The sequence below is a fragment of the Nyctibius grandis genome, chromosome 8, assembly GCF_013368605.1.
Source record: "Nyctibius grandis isolate bNycGra1 chromosome 8, bNycGra1.pri, whole genome shotgun sequence".
Lineage (NCBI taxonomy): Eukaryota > Metazoa > Chordata > Aves > Nyctibiiformes > Nyctibiidae > Nyctibius > Nyctibius grandis.
The window spans coordinates 29781776-29798875 of NC_090665.1; the positions used below are offsets into that span (position 1 = coordinate 29781776).

General features: G+C 40.2%; 1 protein-coding gene across 1 annotated transcript in view; it reads left to right on the forward strand.

The window, feature by feature from the left end:
* Nucleotides 1-17100, forward strand: part of DPYD (dihydropyrimidine dehydrogenase) — a 375099-nt gene that overhangs the window by 289313 nt on the left and 68686 nt on the right.

Consider the following 17100-nt stretch of genomic DNA (forward strand, 5'->3'; position numbering starts at 1 on the left):
CTTTGCGGTTTCTCTCTGTTTCTCATAAATAAGATTCACTGAACCAAAGGTTTGCCGGGCAGAGAAGACGAGCAATAGCGGTGCTCTCTTCTGCTTACGCTTCCTGCATGGCCTTCCTGAGCTGCCGTTGCTACCAGGACACCGCTGTGTCTGAGAGCCCTTGCGGGCTGTCCCCAAAGAGGCCGAGGACTTGCTAAGGTACAGCTGGTGACATGCACTCACTGTTGGGGATCTCACGGGCAGCTGTGAGCAGACATGCTAACTGAGTACAGCTAAGGGTTGTCCCGCTGAACTTCAGGCACTTCACTAGGAGACTGTTAAGCTTCTACCCCATCACTGTAAGGAGACGGGCATTCTCGCGGTGGGTTCCTTTCTCGCTCCATTGTCTGCATCAGAAATTTTAGGTTAGTATATTCCTAATTTAGGTACCTCTGTCAAATACCTAAGATAGTGAGTGCCTACATTTTGTGATGAAATTCTGGGGGTTAGGCAAGTAAATGATTCTGTTTTTTCTGGTGCAGGTTAGACTTCTTTTTTTTGAAAACACAGATGTATCTTATTTTAGCCCAGTCCATTTTCTAATCTGATATCACAGAAGAAAGTGATATTTGTATGCCTGACATTAAAATATCTTCCAATCAGTTAATGTAAAACATCTGGTGTTTTTCTGTATTTTAATAAGCCCTAATAACAGCACTGCAATCCCTTAATGCTGTTTCTCATATTCTTGTTACAGTAGGTATATGGCACACATCTTCTGGTTTAAAAAGCTCCAAACAAATTTCAGCAATTTAATCTCAGTGTTAGAAAAAGGATCACAGCAGCTGCTGTAGTATTTTGTATTTAAGCTAGTTTTTGTAGAGACTCGTGACATGCTCCCTGGGAGCTAAATATTGACAAGCATGCTCTGGCAAGCAAGATCAAGCTTGGTGAGCTAATACAGCTCAAGTCTCTGCACTGACACTGTAACCTAAGTCTGAAAACTATTACCCTAAACCATTCATTTTGGCTTTATAGGTAATACTGTCCACTTGAATTAGGGATTTTACTATATTTTTATACTGTAACTGGATTCATATTTTATTTAAGACCACAATACATGCAAGGTTACTTGTACATCTGTGTTTGATGACATCTTCAGTAATGAGTTGTGTATAGAATCACAAATGACAGCATAAAATTTTCATGACTTCAAACCTTCAAAATAGAAGGTTACATTGAGTGTAAAATAATTTTTAAATCACATTTTTCTTTTGTACTCTAGAACACACCATGTCCTAAAACCGTGAATCTGTGAAAGCTGTTGATCAAAAGTGAAGCTTGGACATGTATGCATTATGGGATATAATTTAGGAGATTAATTTTTATTTGTGTTCTGTAAGTAAAAAGAAAAATCCGCTTTTTTTTCTAATTGTAAGTGTACCATGTTTATAATGCTTGTAGTTTACTTTTTGAATTTCTGAATAAGGAACTTAAGCCTATTTGGGCTTCTAGTAAATTTGGCATATACACTAAATTGATTACCAGATGCATTGTGCAACATATGGCATTGTACAGGCTTTGTGTGCTTCATAGTATTTTCTTAAATTACCAGCATTTGTTTTGATTCCAAAAATGCACTTGTGTCGTCTCTCTAGTGCTTTGGACTTAAATGCTGGCTTTTCAGTGCTGAACAGATGTGTTAGAGTTTCACATGGAACATTTATGCTTTTGTGAGTCTTCCTCTTTGAGCTTTCCGTACACAGTATTATGTCAGTGATAGCTCATGCAAATGGGATCTCTTCATTTTCATATGTACGTTGATTGCTTAAAATAACCTTCAGAATTCGTAATAATTCTACATGACCAAGAAGAACAAGGAAGCAACCCAGTTTTGCCCCAAGATACTGCCCCCAGATTGAATCAGTTCTTTCAGATATGTTTTATTTTAGATTAGAGAAAAACAGGAAGGAAGGAGAACGTAATTCCTTTCTGGGTGACAGCAACAGCCAACAACAGTCCTTCTGTGAACAGACGTATTCCCATGCTTGAGCCTGAGGTTTGAATAGGCGTAAAAATTCATCCATGAAAATGCACAGAATAAGGTGCCCAGGACATTGGTACGTAATTCACTTCTAAGAGGAGACTATTTGAGTTGATTTGCAAAGCATACTTCTGAAAAGATATGCTTTAAATTACCAAGAGTTTTAGAGAAAAGGGAACATGACATCCTGGAACAAGGGACCAAGGGATTTGTGACCAGGAGGGCTGACTGCTACCTCTTCTGCTCAGGTGGAATTGCTCTCTTCACACACAGATTTCCAGGCCTCCCCTTGCCCCCTTTCTCTTCTGTGAGATAAAAATGTTATTCCTTTGCGAAGCATTTGGATTTGCTCTCCTAGAAGGGTCTGCGCAAGTGCCAAATATTGCTGGTATGTGTTTAGCAGCAGCAGTGTGTGTTCTGATCAGTATTTTAAAATCAACTCACATGTTGTGGGCCCCTGGCTTTCTGTTAATTGGCCTTTTCTTTGATCACTGAAGACCAGTGAATGCAGTTTAGGAGTTGTGTTGCCACCATTTTTCTTCAGTGGAAGCCGAGGGGATGAGTAAGTACATAAATTAAGTCCCTTACTCACCCTCTGAGCTGCCCTCATTGGATAACAATTAAAATGAGCTGACAGAGCAATGCACTAAATTCCCTCACATCCCCTTATGTTGCTCTGAATACGTCAAACAAATGAGTATTTAGGCCTGTTAATGCTATTATTTTTTATTAATGCAGAAAGCAGAGTTATGATACAGGTGTATAATTTCATCTTGAAATCAGCATTGAGTTGTGTGGCTTGTCACAAGCAGGACTGATATAACCATGTTTTAATTATCAACCCTTGGTGATATACCCAGAGCTAGTAAAGGCCTCCGCAAATAAGGTTTGTGCTTCCCTTACGCCACAAATAGTTTACACAGCATAGATATGCTATTGTTTTTCTTTTTGTTAAGGCATTAACGCTTCAGCTTGCTGTACACTCTCAGCTAAAGAAACTTGCTATAATTGTGAAGGTTATTAAAAAGAAGGAACAGAAGAAAAAGCCTTTATTTAAAATTGTCATCCATGCACAGCCAAGGTCTCAGCTAAAGCCAAGGTATCAACTCTCTGTTGGAGTGGGGGGGTCCTTTTCTTTTATGGAAAACTAAGTATTGTCATGTAAATTTAATTACAAAAATACCAAAGAGTAAGGAATATTTAGAAACTTAGGTACCTAGTTACAAAACCATAATTATAAGAAAACATTCTTGTGTAACGAGCACTGCACATCTGTCATACAGTGTTTTAATGTCTACACTAGTTATTAGCCGAATATTTCCATTATTACCATTCTGTGAGCAACTGCCATTCTTGAAACTGATTGATGTTTAGGAATAAAGCACTTTTATTACATGTTGCCAACTTCTGAAGACTAATCTTATAACCTGCAGTGCCTTCAAAGGAGTGATGATACCTCCTCTTTCTGGAACTAATCACATCTGAAGAAAGTGAAAGGGTGAAAACATTTTTTTTTTCCTGGAGAATTTTCATTGTATTGTACACTATTCTGCTACAAAATGATTATAGTGTTTTATCTGCCAAAGATGACACTGGTGGAAGATAACTTTACAGGAAGAGAGATGTTTGAATATAGGCAACTAGCACTGTGCAGTGGTTTGGCTTGAGACAGTGAATTTATTTGTGGGTTGATGAAACTGTGCTCTGAATTTTTCATTGTCTGGGTGCAAAACAGTCTTGTGACAGGGTGTGCTGGTTGCAGTCTTCGCTAACATTTCATTAGTTTAATTTGTGGGTTTGTGCTCTGTCCAGACCAGCACACAGAGCTGCAATTTCAGCAAAGAAAAAGTGCAAGAAAAAAGAAAAGAGAACCCCCCGCCAAGTGTTTATCTTCTTAAGGCCACACTGTCTTGCTAGGGCCTAGGCAATCTCTAATCATGCTTTTAGAGTTTTTCAAAGGAAGAAAGCTGTAAGAAAACATTTCAGGCAAGTTAGCAGTACATATTGTTCAGAGGGGACTCGTAGTTTGTGGAGTTTTTGTGCATATTTTGTGCAATATTTAAATTTCTTCATCCTCATCCTGCTTCTGTTCCTTAGAGACTGATCTATAAAGGTATAGTTCCCTCCGGCTCCAGCAGGAGCTACCAGAGAATGGGAGCTTCTTGTGCTTTCCTCCCAAAATAAGGCAGAGAAAGAAACTGATGCTAGTTTAACACTGGCATATAATATAATGTCTGAGCTCAGCTTGTAGGAGCAAGTTCAGATGCTGATACTAATCTAAACACACCAACATGAAGCTCCCAATTACTATATTTGTACTTTAGAGACCACCTGAAGTTGGAAAGTTTCTGCTCCAAAGATCCTTCAGGTTCTGTATTAAAATAAATAAGGCAAGTCTTGGGAGCTGAAGAATCCTCCCAAGAAACTATTTTCAGCAGGACAGAGCGGGAACCTAGCTGTTCTCTCCTAACTCATAATTTGATCACCAGATTATAACTGGTCCTGCAAAAATCACATCCCTTCCAGCCTTCAGTATGAACAGCTCAGTTTTTGCTCTTGTTCACATGAGTCTCTGTCCGCCCAGATCCCTTTGTGTCAATCTCCAACATTGCAAAGTGAAATTGTCAAAAGCCCCCCATACTTTGCTTCTTTTCACAACCCTACCCTGGTAGCAGCAGCTGGCTTTCTAAATATCTCAACAGACTCTGGTATGGCCCTTCTTTCAAAATGATGATACAGCCCACCAGCTTCCAGACACATGCAGATCCCCATGAACAGTCAAGGTAGGTAGTTTCCATTTATTGCTGAGAGGAAAAAAAGTGTCAAATAACTTCCTACTCATCCTATGGCAAGCAGATGAGTTGGGCTGTGTGCTTCAACTACCTTAGGTATAGCTATCAGTTCTCCTACTCTTGGTTGTGTGAGTCTTGAGAAACAGGAAGTGTTGAAATAAATGGCTATGATAAACATAGTGTTGAAATAAACATTTATTTTAACACATTGTATGTGATGAGCCATTTATTTTAACACTTTTCACTTGAAGTGTTGAAATAACAGGTTTTATCAGGGGACGTGTCATCCACTGTTTTATGTATATGTGAATATGGAAATATATCTACCGAGTGTGCGTATATACTCACACAGATTATATGGATATCTAATAATAATATGGTAGATGTGTGTGTAGACACACACTATTGCACAGGTAAATACAGTGTTTTCTGCTGAAACTGTAATTTGTTTCACAAAAATTTTATGTTCATGCCATTGTATTTTTAATATATTTTATGTATCTATAAATAAACCTAAATATATCTGTACATAAAATTATATATTGCTAGGTAGTAGCACCTGGATAAGATAGATGAAATAGAAAGATAAACAAGGTAAAATAGGTAAACCTCAAAACAGGGTAAGAATGATCCTGAGTTATATAAAGGGAGAAGGAAATACTTCATCTGAGCTTTCTAGAAATCTAGATCTGGTTTCTTTAGTTTGCTGTACTTTCATGATCATACATATCACGCTTCCCTTTCTGTAATGGACTTCTTAGACAAGCGGTTATTAAATATCACAGAATCACAGAATGTTAGGGATTGGAAGGGACCTCGAAAGATCATCTAGTCCAATCCCCTTTCCAGAGCAGGATTGCCTAGACCATATCACACAGGAACGCGTCCAGGCGGGTTTTGAATGTCTCCAGAGAAGGAGACTCCACAACCTCTCTGGGCAGCCTGTTCCAGTGTTCGGTCACCCTCACCGTAAAGAAGTTTTTCCTCATATTTATGTGGAACCTCCTGTGTTCCAGCTTGCACCCATTGCCCCTTGTCCTGTCAAGGGATGTCACTGAGAAGAGCCTGGCTCCATCCTCTTGACACTTGCCCTTTACATATTTAAAAACATTAATGAGGTCACCCCTCAGTCTCCTCTTCTCTAAGCTAAAGAGACCCAGCTCCCTCAGCCTCTCCTCATAAGGGAGATGCTCCACTCCCTTAATCATCTTCGTGGCTCAGCGCTGGACTCTCTCTAGCAGTTCCCTGTCCTTCTTGAACTGAGGGGCCCAGAGCTGGACACAATATTCCAGATGCGGCCTCAGCAGGGCAGAGTAGAGGGGGAGGAGAACCTCTCTTGACCTGCTGACCACACCCCTTCTAATACACCCCAGGATGCCATTGGCCTTCTTGGCCACAAGGGCACACTGCTGGCTCATGGTCACCCTGCTGTCCACTAGGACCCCCAGGTCCCTTTCCCCTACGCTGGTCTCCAACAGGTCTGTCCCCAACTTGTACTGGTACATGGGGTTGTTCTTGCCCAGATGCAGGACTCTACACTTGCCCTTGTTATATTTCATTAAATTTCTCCCCGCCCAACTCTCCAGCCTGTCCAGGTCCCTCTGAATGGCTGCACAGCCTTCCGTTGTGTCAGCCACTCCTCCCAGTTTTGTGTCATCAGCGAACTTGCTGACAGTGCACTCTATTCCCTCATCCAAGTCATTAATGAATATATTGAATAGTACTGGTCCCAGTACTGACCCTTGAGGGACTCCGCTAGACACAGGCCTCCAACTGGACTCTGTCCCATTGACCACCACTCTCTGGCTTCTTTCCTTCAGCCAGTTCACAATCACCTCACTACCCGATCATCCAGACCACACTTCCTCAGTTTAGCTGCAAGGATGCTGTGGGAGACCGTGTCAAACGCTTTACTGAAATCAAGATAGACCACATCCACAGCTTTACCATCATCTATCCACCGGGTTACATCCTCATAAAAGGCTATCAAGTTGGTTAAGCATGACTTCCCGTTGGTGAAGCCATGCTGAGTGCCCCTAATGATCCCCCTATCCTTGATGTGCCTAGAGACAGCACCAAGGACAAGTTGTTCCATCACCTTTCCAGGGATGGAGGTGAGGCTGACCGGTCTATAGTTACCCGGGTCCTCCTTCTTGCCCTTTTTGAAGACTGAAGTGACATTCGCTTTCCTCCAGTCCTCAGGCACCTCTCCCGTTGCCCACGACTTAGCAAAGATGATGGAGAGTGGCCTAGCAATGACTTCCGCCAGCTCCCTCAGCACCCGCGGGTGCATCTCATCAGGTCCCATGGATTTATGGACGTCCAGATTGCTTAATTGGTCCCTGACCCAGCCCTCATCAACCAAGACAGATTCCTCCTCTATCCTGACTTCTTCTGGGGCCTCAGGGGTCTGGGGCTCCTCAGGACAGCCTCCAGCAGTATAGACAGAGGCAAAGAAGGCATTCAGTAACTCCGCCTTCTTTTTATTCTCTGTCTCCAGGACCCCTACCTCATTCATCAGTGGGCCTACATTGCCTCTAGTGTTGGCTTTACCTGCAATGTATTTGAAGAAGCCCTTTCTGTTGTCCTTGACCTCTCTTGCAAGGTTTAATTCCAAGGATAAAAAGCATACAAGGTATGCTTTTTGTAAATAAATGAAAAGTTGTTGTACTGCATTTTTCAGTAATGTTTTTATTTTTAAATACACTGTAGAAGTCTCACTGCCCTGCTCAGCAGCCAGTCACCTGTGTCCTTAGATATACTAAATTGCCTTTGTATGGTTAGAATTATGTATGTGCCAAAGTGCAGGCGCAGACACGTAGACACACACGCACATCCCGCTTTCTGGCATGGGGGTCATGTTGACCATGATAGTAGCTGTTGTTAAGGAGGTTAAAACCAGTTCAAACAAAGGTAGTACTGCCTCTGAGGCTGACAAGAGGCAAGGCTGGCTTTGAACAAATCTGTAAGCTTCTGGGTAAATAGCCACAAACACTTCTACTAGACTTTGAATTAAACACATCTGTCTCTGCACCGAAATAAATGGGCAGCGAGACCTACTGTGTGCTAAAGTGAACCACTCAGATCTTTTGTGGGGAAGGATTGCCTGGCAAAATTTGGCAGGAACTCATTTGTCCCTCTGTGATGGCTGCAACAGTCTTGTCTGGTAACTGTGGGCAATATTTCTTAGATGGGCTGTCCCTTGGCTTTTGTGCTGGTCTAATTCATATGTCTTTTTCCTTGTGTTATGTTGGGAGCATACCTCAGTTATTAGCACTACTTTTATTTTATCATTACTGTTGTATCATTATATGTTTTATTTTATTAGCACTACCACTGTCTCAGTAAAAGGCAAGTTTTGTCGTGCTCAATGGAGGAGTACAGTGCAAAAGGTGCCAGACCTCCTTCAGCAGCATGCTGTGCTCAGCTCCACGGTACCAATCCAGGTGACTCAGACTCTAAGTCATGATGGGGAGCAATAGCAAAGCAGTCAGGAAAAAGAAAGGGCATACCAAGCCAGCCAAAGAACATGTAAAGCACGGTGTGAAACAATTTCCAGCTTCAAGTCAAACCAAAGTAGAAAGCGTGAATGAAATTAAATAATGAACATCTGATAAATTGCAACAGAAAATGCTTTGCTAGGTTTCATGCAGATCACCAGAAGTATAGATTTTCACTGGATCTGTGGTTTTCAGTGAGAGAATGGCTTTGTTAGAAAATGTTTAACCAGCTCTTGCAGCAATCACAAAACAATTTGTATCTGTCCTCTTGACTTTTCCTACTGAAGTTTGATATGAGTGAAAATTCCCCCAGGTCTTCCTGGGGAATAATATAGATAATATTTACGGATAAGAAAAATTTACTTTTCCCCTCTCTCTTTCTCTGATTCTAACCCTTTTAATTGAGAGAAGTCTCTAATGACTGCTAAACATTTATTGAATGAGAACTCTGGTGATTTTATGAACTTTTCAGCTGAAAAAGCATAAATAATCATTAGTATCAACTCAGAAATGGTAAAAATAAATCGTAAAAAGGACACTGTTTTTTCTCCATGCTTACAAAAGTTCCGTTGTTTTTTCTATTTGGGTACAATTTTTTTTCAAAGGAAACCTGAAAAAAAATAATTTCTTCTTTTTTCCAGTCACAGGCTGGACTCAGACTCATGGGTATCCCAAATAGAATCAAACGAGAAGTAAGCTTTGAAATAAAAGGGAAGGGGGAAATAATTATGAGAGAAAATATTAACACACCATCAGTTTATCAAACCATAAATGTCATAGATAGTCACAAGCTAACAAAAATGAGTGGAATGCAGTCAGTTGAAATGGTTTCAAGAGCCAGCGATAGCAGAGTGAGAGAGAATTTGTTTGAAATCTGCAGAATCATCAACTTTATTCTAAAATCTTGGAGTAAAGTCCTGACTTCACTGTAGTCAGCAGAACCTTTGCCATTGATTTGGTCGTGTTGACACATCACCCTTCACAAATTATCAGTAAAATGAAACATTAGGTAGCCACTGGTTTGAAGATGTAGGCTAACTGTTGTGGAGACATCCCATAAAATGAATACTCCCTTGAATACTCCATTTGGTAGATTAATAATTAAAAGTCTTGGTTGGAAATAACCAGAGCCTGGGTAACTACTACATTATTATTAGCAATTTTGGCAAACAGCTATTAATGAGAGAGTAGTAATGGACTGAAGGACTGATCAGGCTGTGAAATAGATAGGGAGCAGTGAAAAGAGTCATCTTTGGATCCTGAGAAGTGTTGGGCTGTGCACGATTAAAGTTGTGGCAAGGTCCATCTTGAACTTGCTCTTTGGGCACTTCTGATATTTTTTTAGTGCGCTGGATATTGTGTGTCCCATTTGGGAACCTCATAACAGCTGTGGATAGTCTTTCTCTCTAAACATGTCTATTCTTTGGATTTTCTTCTGCATATAAATGCATTCTCTGGCCATTTTGAAGGATGTGCCTGCTACACTGTTTCATTAAGCTGCCGCGTTATCGGGTAATTGTTTAAACATAATGCCATAGCACTATCAAAAGGAAAGGTGAACTAATGGCATTTGCAAATGTCAGGGATTATCTTAACACTTTTATTATAGTTTATAAAAAGTAGGTTCAGGGCATTCCATGGCAATTATTTCCACAGAAATTGGTTATTTAAATAAATTGCTAATTATCTGGATATGACAGTATTGAAAACCCTGCTAATGAGTTATTTGATAAGTGTAGCTTATGGTGGCCACCTACAGGTGGGAGAGAGAAAGAACATATAGAATGATTGCAATCGGAAGGAATGCAATACAAATGAACTGTGTATAACCTGCACATTTCCCTGGACTGTTTGCAAATGCAGATGATATATATATGAAGTACTTTGATCACCAGTACTAGGCAGCATAGATGTTATGCAGAAAATGTCTTAATGAAGAATTATGTTTTCTGTGTTTTTTTCCTAATCCCCAAACTTTCTTATCTAGTTACTTCCTGCAGCATTGGATTGATCATCTACAATGCCTGAACTTTCCCAGACCAATTCCCTTATGTAATGCTTTTTCACCTAAGTCTGGTATTTGCTGTCATTGGCTTCTTTTGTCATTAGCTTTATTAACTTTGACAGTCAGGGACATAACCATGTCAGCTGTCTTCCGAGAATGTATTTACAGAGGGAGGGAGGGAGGTGTTGCTTAGATTTTTGGATTTCATTTTTTTTAGTAGCTCAGACTTTATCAGTAATTTATTAATCAAAAATAATGTATCAGCTAATTTTTCTTTGTAATATTTAGACTCTGTGGTTTAAATAGGATATTAAATTTGTAAAGAACTGCAGTATAATATAATATAATGCAAATTAAAAATTAACTTTACAATACACAGAATGGGGAGAATTATGACCCAAATTAATTTTTATTCCATCTAGTAACCATAGATAGAAAAATTTGCTTTTAAGTCATCTACTAACCAAAGGTATGAGACTTTGCTTTCCTTCTAAATCTGTTTCATTTGTTGATAGTTTGATAAAGAACATTCAGATTGTTTCAATATTCAGGCTCAGTATTATCAGTCTGAATTGATTCACCTCAGTTCTGTTGGCTGTTTTTTAATGGACCTGGATCATCTTTACCTAAAGGCCCATTTAGAGCTGCTGCAAATACGTGTAGATGAGGGCAGGGCTGTGGATGTAGTCTATCAAGACTTCAGTAAGGCATTTGACACTGTCTCCCACAGCATCCTCCTAGACAAACTGGCTGCCAAGGGCTTGGATGGGTTGACTCTTCGATGGGTTAAAAACTGGCTGGATGGCCGAGCCCAGAGAGTGGTGGTGAATGGGGCAAAGGCCAACTGGCGGCTGGTCACTAGCGGTGTTCCCCAGGGCTCAGTTCTGGGGCCGGTGCTGTTCAATATCTTTATAGATGATCTAGACGTAGGGATTGAGTGCACCCTCAGCAAATTTGCAGATGACGCCAAGCTGGGTGGGAGTGTCGATCTGCTGGAGGGTAGGAAGGCCCTACAGAGGAATCTGGAACAGGTTAGATAGATGGGGCCGAGACCAACAGCATGAGGTTCAACAAGAACAAGTGCCGGGTCTTACACTTCGGCCACAACAACCCCATGCAGCTCTACAGGCTGGGGGAAGAGTGGTTAGAGAGCGGCCCGGTGGAAAGAGACTTGGGAGTGCTGATCGACAGCCGGCTAAACATGAGCCAGCAGTGTGCCCAGGTGGCCAAGAAGGCCAGTGGCATCCTGGCCTCTATTAGGAATAGTGTAGCCAGCCGGTCTAGGGAAGTGATCGTCCCTCTGTACTCGGCACTGGTGAGAGGCCGCACCTTGAGTACTGTGTCCAGTTCTGGGCCCTCCACTTCAAGAAAGATGTTGAGGTGTTGGAGCGAGTCCAGAGGAGGGCGACCAAGCTGGCGAAGGGTCTGGAGGGTCTGACCTGTGAGGAACGGCTGAGGGAGCTGGGGTTGTTTAGCCTGGAGAGAGGAGGCTCAGAGGTGACCTTATTGCAGTCTACAACTACCTGAAGGGAGGTTGTAGTGAAGTGGGAGTCAGCCTCTTCTCCCAGGCAACTAGTGATAGGACAAGAGAATATAGCCTCAAGCTTTGCCAGGGGAGGTTCAGGTTGGGTATTAGGAAGAATTTCTTTTCAGAAAGTGTCATTAGACATTGTAATGGGCTGCCCAGGGAGGTGGTGGAGTCACCATCTCTGGATGTGTTTAAAAAAAGACCTGACATGGCACTTAGTGCCATGATCTAGTTGACATGGTGGTGTGAGGGCAATGGTTGGACTCAATGATCCCAGAGGTCTCTTTCCAACCTGATTGATTCTGTGATTCTGTTAAAGACTTTAAACTACCACGTTGGTGCAATATATTGCAAGTGAGAATGTAGCCCAGTATTCAAGACTTCTGAGACTGTTTTTTGCCCATTGGTGGATCACTCAGATCAAGAAGACCTGAATTGTTCCTGCTAGGAACTTCCAAAGCTACTGGGCTGCTTGAAGCTTAACACTAGGCTTCTCCTTGAAGAAGGCATTAACTTTGGCTCTCAAGCCTCAGTCTAGTGAACATTTTTGGTGCTTGACAGGATTGAGCCCTCTGGAGACTCCAAGGACTTGTGAAGTCATAATAAAACATGTCTTCTGGCACTGGTAAAGAGTTTTTTACTTCCTAAGGAAAAATAAACAAACAAATAAAAAGGTGTAATACCTCTCATCAGTTTGTCATCAGTCTGCTATCCTCAGAGGACAAGGGCAGCTCTGCCTACCTGTGCTGATCAGGGAGAGGCATTTGATTGACGTATGTTCTGCTTTTCTTTCATGTTATATTTTGCCTATTGGATTTCCTTGACTGCAGTCCCTGATAGTCAGAAGAAATCTGACTTTTTATTAAAAAAAAAAAAAAAACACACAAAAAAAACCAAAACCCAAAATTCTTTAAGGCAAGAAAGGCAAGAAAAAGGTCAGAGACTTTTGCAGCATATCATTATTTCATTGTTCAAATCTTTATATAATAGCAAGTATTTGTTCCATAGGTAATGACAGACTTGAAAGAGTAGTTTTCAACATAGAGTAGCATGTCATCTCCACCAGGTATTTTTCTGTCTGTCTTTCATTTTCAAATCTCACTCCCCTGCTTGAGGTCTGGATAAATGAACTTTATTTATTAAATCCCATTATTTTACAGCAAGGTAAATGATAGCCACATCTAGCATCTGGCAGCAGCTGTAATGCTACTATCAAGAGAGTACCATATCAGCAGTTTCCCCAGCTGCAGGTGCTTAAATAGTGGAATTACAGGTCCCAACATGTCAAAGATGCTTATTTTTTAGCATGTGAGCTGTCTTTCAAATGCATGCTGGATTTGGACCTCAGCTTCTTAAATACCATTGGATTTATCAGACAACATTCTGCAAATTCCCACTACTACTTACAGCTCTTTTAAAATTTAGCATTAAATCTCCTTTATTTAAACCTTTCAAAAACTCGTTCTCCAGAAATCTCTGTAATGGAATTTATTACCTTCCTGTGGTACACATATGAAAATGCAAGAAAATAGACACTCTAGGTCACATTCAATGCTCATTTGCTTTTTTTTTTTTTAAATTATTTGCCCTTTTTTTTTTAATATCTTCGCATCACTATTGTTTGTATTCTTTTTTTTTGGCTTTATTCTGGAAGGTTGTTTCACCATTTCATTAGGCAGTAGGATCTCTCTCACAAGTTAATCACATTATATTCCAGACCAGCAGCTTTTATTACAGAAGGGGAAGCTTCTGAACTATTGATCAAGAAATGCATGGGAGAATGGCTGCACTTTCTGATGTGCTTGTTCCGTATTCTGTAGAATAAAGAAAAAATTGCTGGGATGAATAGTGACACCTCAGTCAACCCTCTGATTGTCATTAGAGCCATTTATTTACTCTCATCAGAAGCACTCCTGAAATATTTTTAAATTCATTTGGGTGAATTATAGATGAATGGAATACTTTTGTGACCGTACCAATTTATCACTAATTTACTAATCACCAAATGTAAGTGATAACTCATATTATGAATATCAAGTGCAGCTAGTACTAAAAAGTACCTGTTACATAATAAATTCTAAGTCTCATTGCCATCTCTACTAGGCTTCATCAAATCATATGCTTGATTTCTTTGGGCTTAATGAAGGCCTTTCTGATTACCTATTGTGCTGAAACCTTAAATAAACTGTGATTTGCTCCGTTTCCTCTACTGACCATTGTACAGAAACAGTCGTTTAAGTAAGAAGGTGGCTAATTTAATCAGACTGAAAAAAAGGAAAAATTATATTCTGGAAATATTTTCTTGTGGAACTCTTTGCTACAAGATACCATTAAGGTCAAGGGTCTATAAGGCTTAAAAACTGATTGAATGCAAACTCTCGGAGTTAAATTGGGGTTAAAAGAATACAAACCTTATGCCTCAAGGCAGATGTCAGTTTTTAACTCATGCAGATTGGGAAGAAACCTCCCTCTAGCCACACGATTTCAGAGTTACCAGCATCTGTATTCTTTCACCTTTCTAAAGAATAACTACCTCATCACAGTGAGATTCTGGAGCAGCTGTGTCAGTGCCTGAAAGCAATATAGCAAGTCTGATGCTTACCTGTAGCCTCTATTTCAAACACTGAATATTTGAAGAATTTCATGAACTAGTGTTTTTTGATGAGATTATTTTCAATAGTTTTGGCTGTGTAGTGTATATCTTGGCATGTATGACCTGTGAAAGGCTTTATAAATAATTCCATGAAAGCAAACAGTATGATTCCACTTTTTTTGTCTCAAGTCTTTCTCTTAGACCGGACCATCAATTCTGTCATAATATTTGCTCTTTGGACACTAGCAGTCATCCTCTTTCAGAGAATCATTCTGTTCTTTCAAACACGTTACAATCGATCTAGTTCAAATGATGGCAAATAGTCCTTAGTGTCCTACAGAAAGTTCCTGTTCAGCTCCAGCTCCTTTCTGTGATCTGTTCTGGTGTGATCTTAGATTCTTTAAAGCAGGTGAGATTTCTTTTTTATGAACCAGGCTCTGGTGTTCACCAAAACACAGTGACAGTGCATCTTGGTTTGGCTGCCCATTTATGCCAATAGTTTATATGCTGAAAACATTTTATCTCTATGTAGTCTCTGTTAAACTGGCAAGGAGTATCTGTGTAAAGCTGGTGAGCAGTCCTGATCCCTAACATGGGCATGGAAGAACATCCAGTGTGTCTTGATGGCGCATGGAAAAGTCTGTCTGATCAGATAGTGAGTCTTCTGGGTTTTGCTCAGGTACAGAGATCAGCTATTGAAGAAAGAGGAGGTGTTGTATTAAGTACATAATGAGAAGGTGTCCATCCTGAGGCAGCAGAAGTTGTCAGCCCAAGAAGATAATTTTGTGCTGAATCCAGAGCAGATGTCAATAGAGACTGCTTAGCTGAGCTTTTGGGTGTGAATGTGTTTTAACACTGATGGGCCAGGGTCTCCTGTGAACTCAGTGTTGTTTGTCAGTGTTACAGTGAGGGGCATTGGTATGTTGCAAAAGGCAATGTGAGTTGAAGGCAGAGTATTTTTAATGGTTAAGACAAACCAAATTTCAGTTTTCTGTAACAGAAAATTACCTTGATAAAAGAGCTCCTCGATGAAGTGACAGTGCATCTGTCCTATTTAAAGCAAAACACGACAGGTTTTGTGACCTGAACTTGTGTGGGATTATTCTCTTTATTGACCCTTCCAGCTAGACTGGGGAGGTCTTAGCTGATGCACAAGCAAGGCAGAGGCTCTTTCTAGAGAGCAGAAACCTGAGCTGGCAGTAGGTCCTTCGTGGAGACCAGTAAAACTCTGCCTGAGAGGAAGTACTGATGGGGACACTGGAGGGAGGGTAGGTGCTGGGCTAAGTGAGACAGGGATGCTTGGAAAAAAAGCAACTTATCCTTTACTGAAAACTTTCTTAGATTAAAAATCCAGGCAGTGGACTGCAGTACTTCTGTCTCAGAAAGGGTAGAAAAGGAATGACAGCACAACTTGTTTGGGTTGAAGAAGAATTTTTCTCTGAAGGAGATGAGGATGTTGGTCAGGCATCTAAGCAGAGGTGTGGCAATTCAGTGGCTACTGTTTCCACATGGACTCTTTTCCCACACTTCCTAATTGTGGTTTCTTCTTCCTCTTGCTTTGTTCATTGCATTGGTTTTCTTTCTTTCTTCCATTTTGGTTATTTGCTCTTGCAGAAGGTCAAAGCTTTAAAGGTTATAAAAATACCCATGGAGGGTGTTCAGAAGTATTTCATGTCATATTTCCCCAAGTTACCTAATACAGTACAAAAAAACCAAACCAAAACAAAAAAGCCACAACAACAAAAACCAAAACAAACTATTAGCACTTCCTTGCGTAGGTTGACAGCCAGACAGTTCCTCTGGGAGCGATGCGTCCCTCCCTTACACTACTGTATTTTTGTCCAATGATAAAATAAAATTATCATAAGGTTCTCTAAATTGAGTAGTATTTTAAGAATATGGGAGTTATCTAGAGAAATCTCAACTAGCCTAAAAAATAAATAATTGAAAGTGTCATCTGTCTATGCCATCCATCATTTAATGAGCAGCATCTGCATGCATATTTTAAATACTTGCATACAATCAATAGGATATAGCCAAAGCCAGATGCATTGCAGACACAGTGTATTGAGACTTTAATCATAATTCCTCTAAATGTAGCAGGGAGTTGTCTGACTAAACCTCTAGATACCATTTGAAAATGCAAGCCCCAATCTTGGAGATACAACCATAAATGAATATACTGTATTCTTTTGAGCTTCTGACTATCATGTTAATAGTTAAAGGGGGCTTACTTAAAGGATTATCCAAATCTACAAACATCCAAAGGGGAAACATATTAAATAATATATGAAATGTCAAGTGCAGTGAAGTGGTGCTTTTAAACAATTTTTAGTCAGACATAAATAAATGAGATGTTCCCTCTTACTTAGACAACATCTATATTCAAAAAATCAACCTGATTCTTATGTAGAAACATAGATCTGTGTCCTCAGTGAACTGTATGTTAAAGTATTGCTTTCTGTCTCAGACATTGTTAGTCTCTGTTTTGAGCATCAGCTAAAACATTCAAGCCATCTTTTCAATGTTTATCCAAAGGTTTCTGTGATTTTCTTTATTTCAGCCCAATTCATAATACTTTACAAGTATTGATACCACTTGAAACCCACTTGGTATCAATTTATAAATGAATATAACCTCTGCATCTCAGAATTAGCTG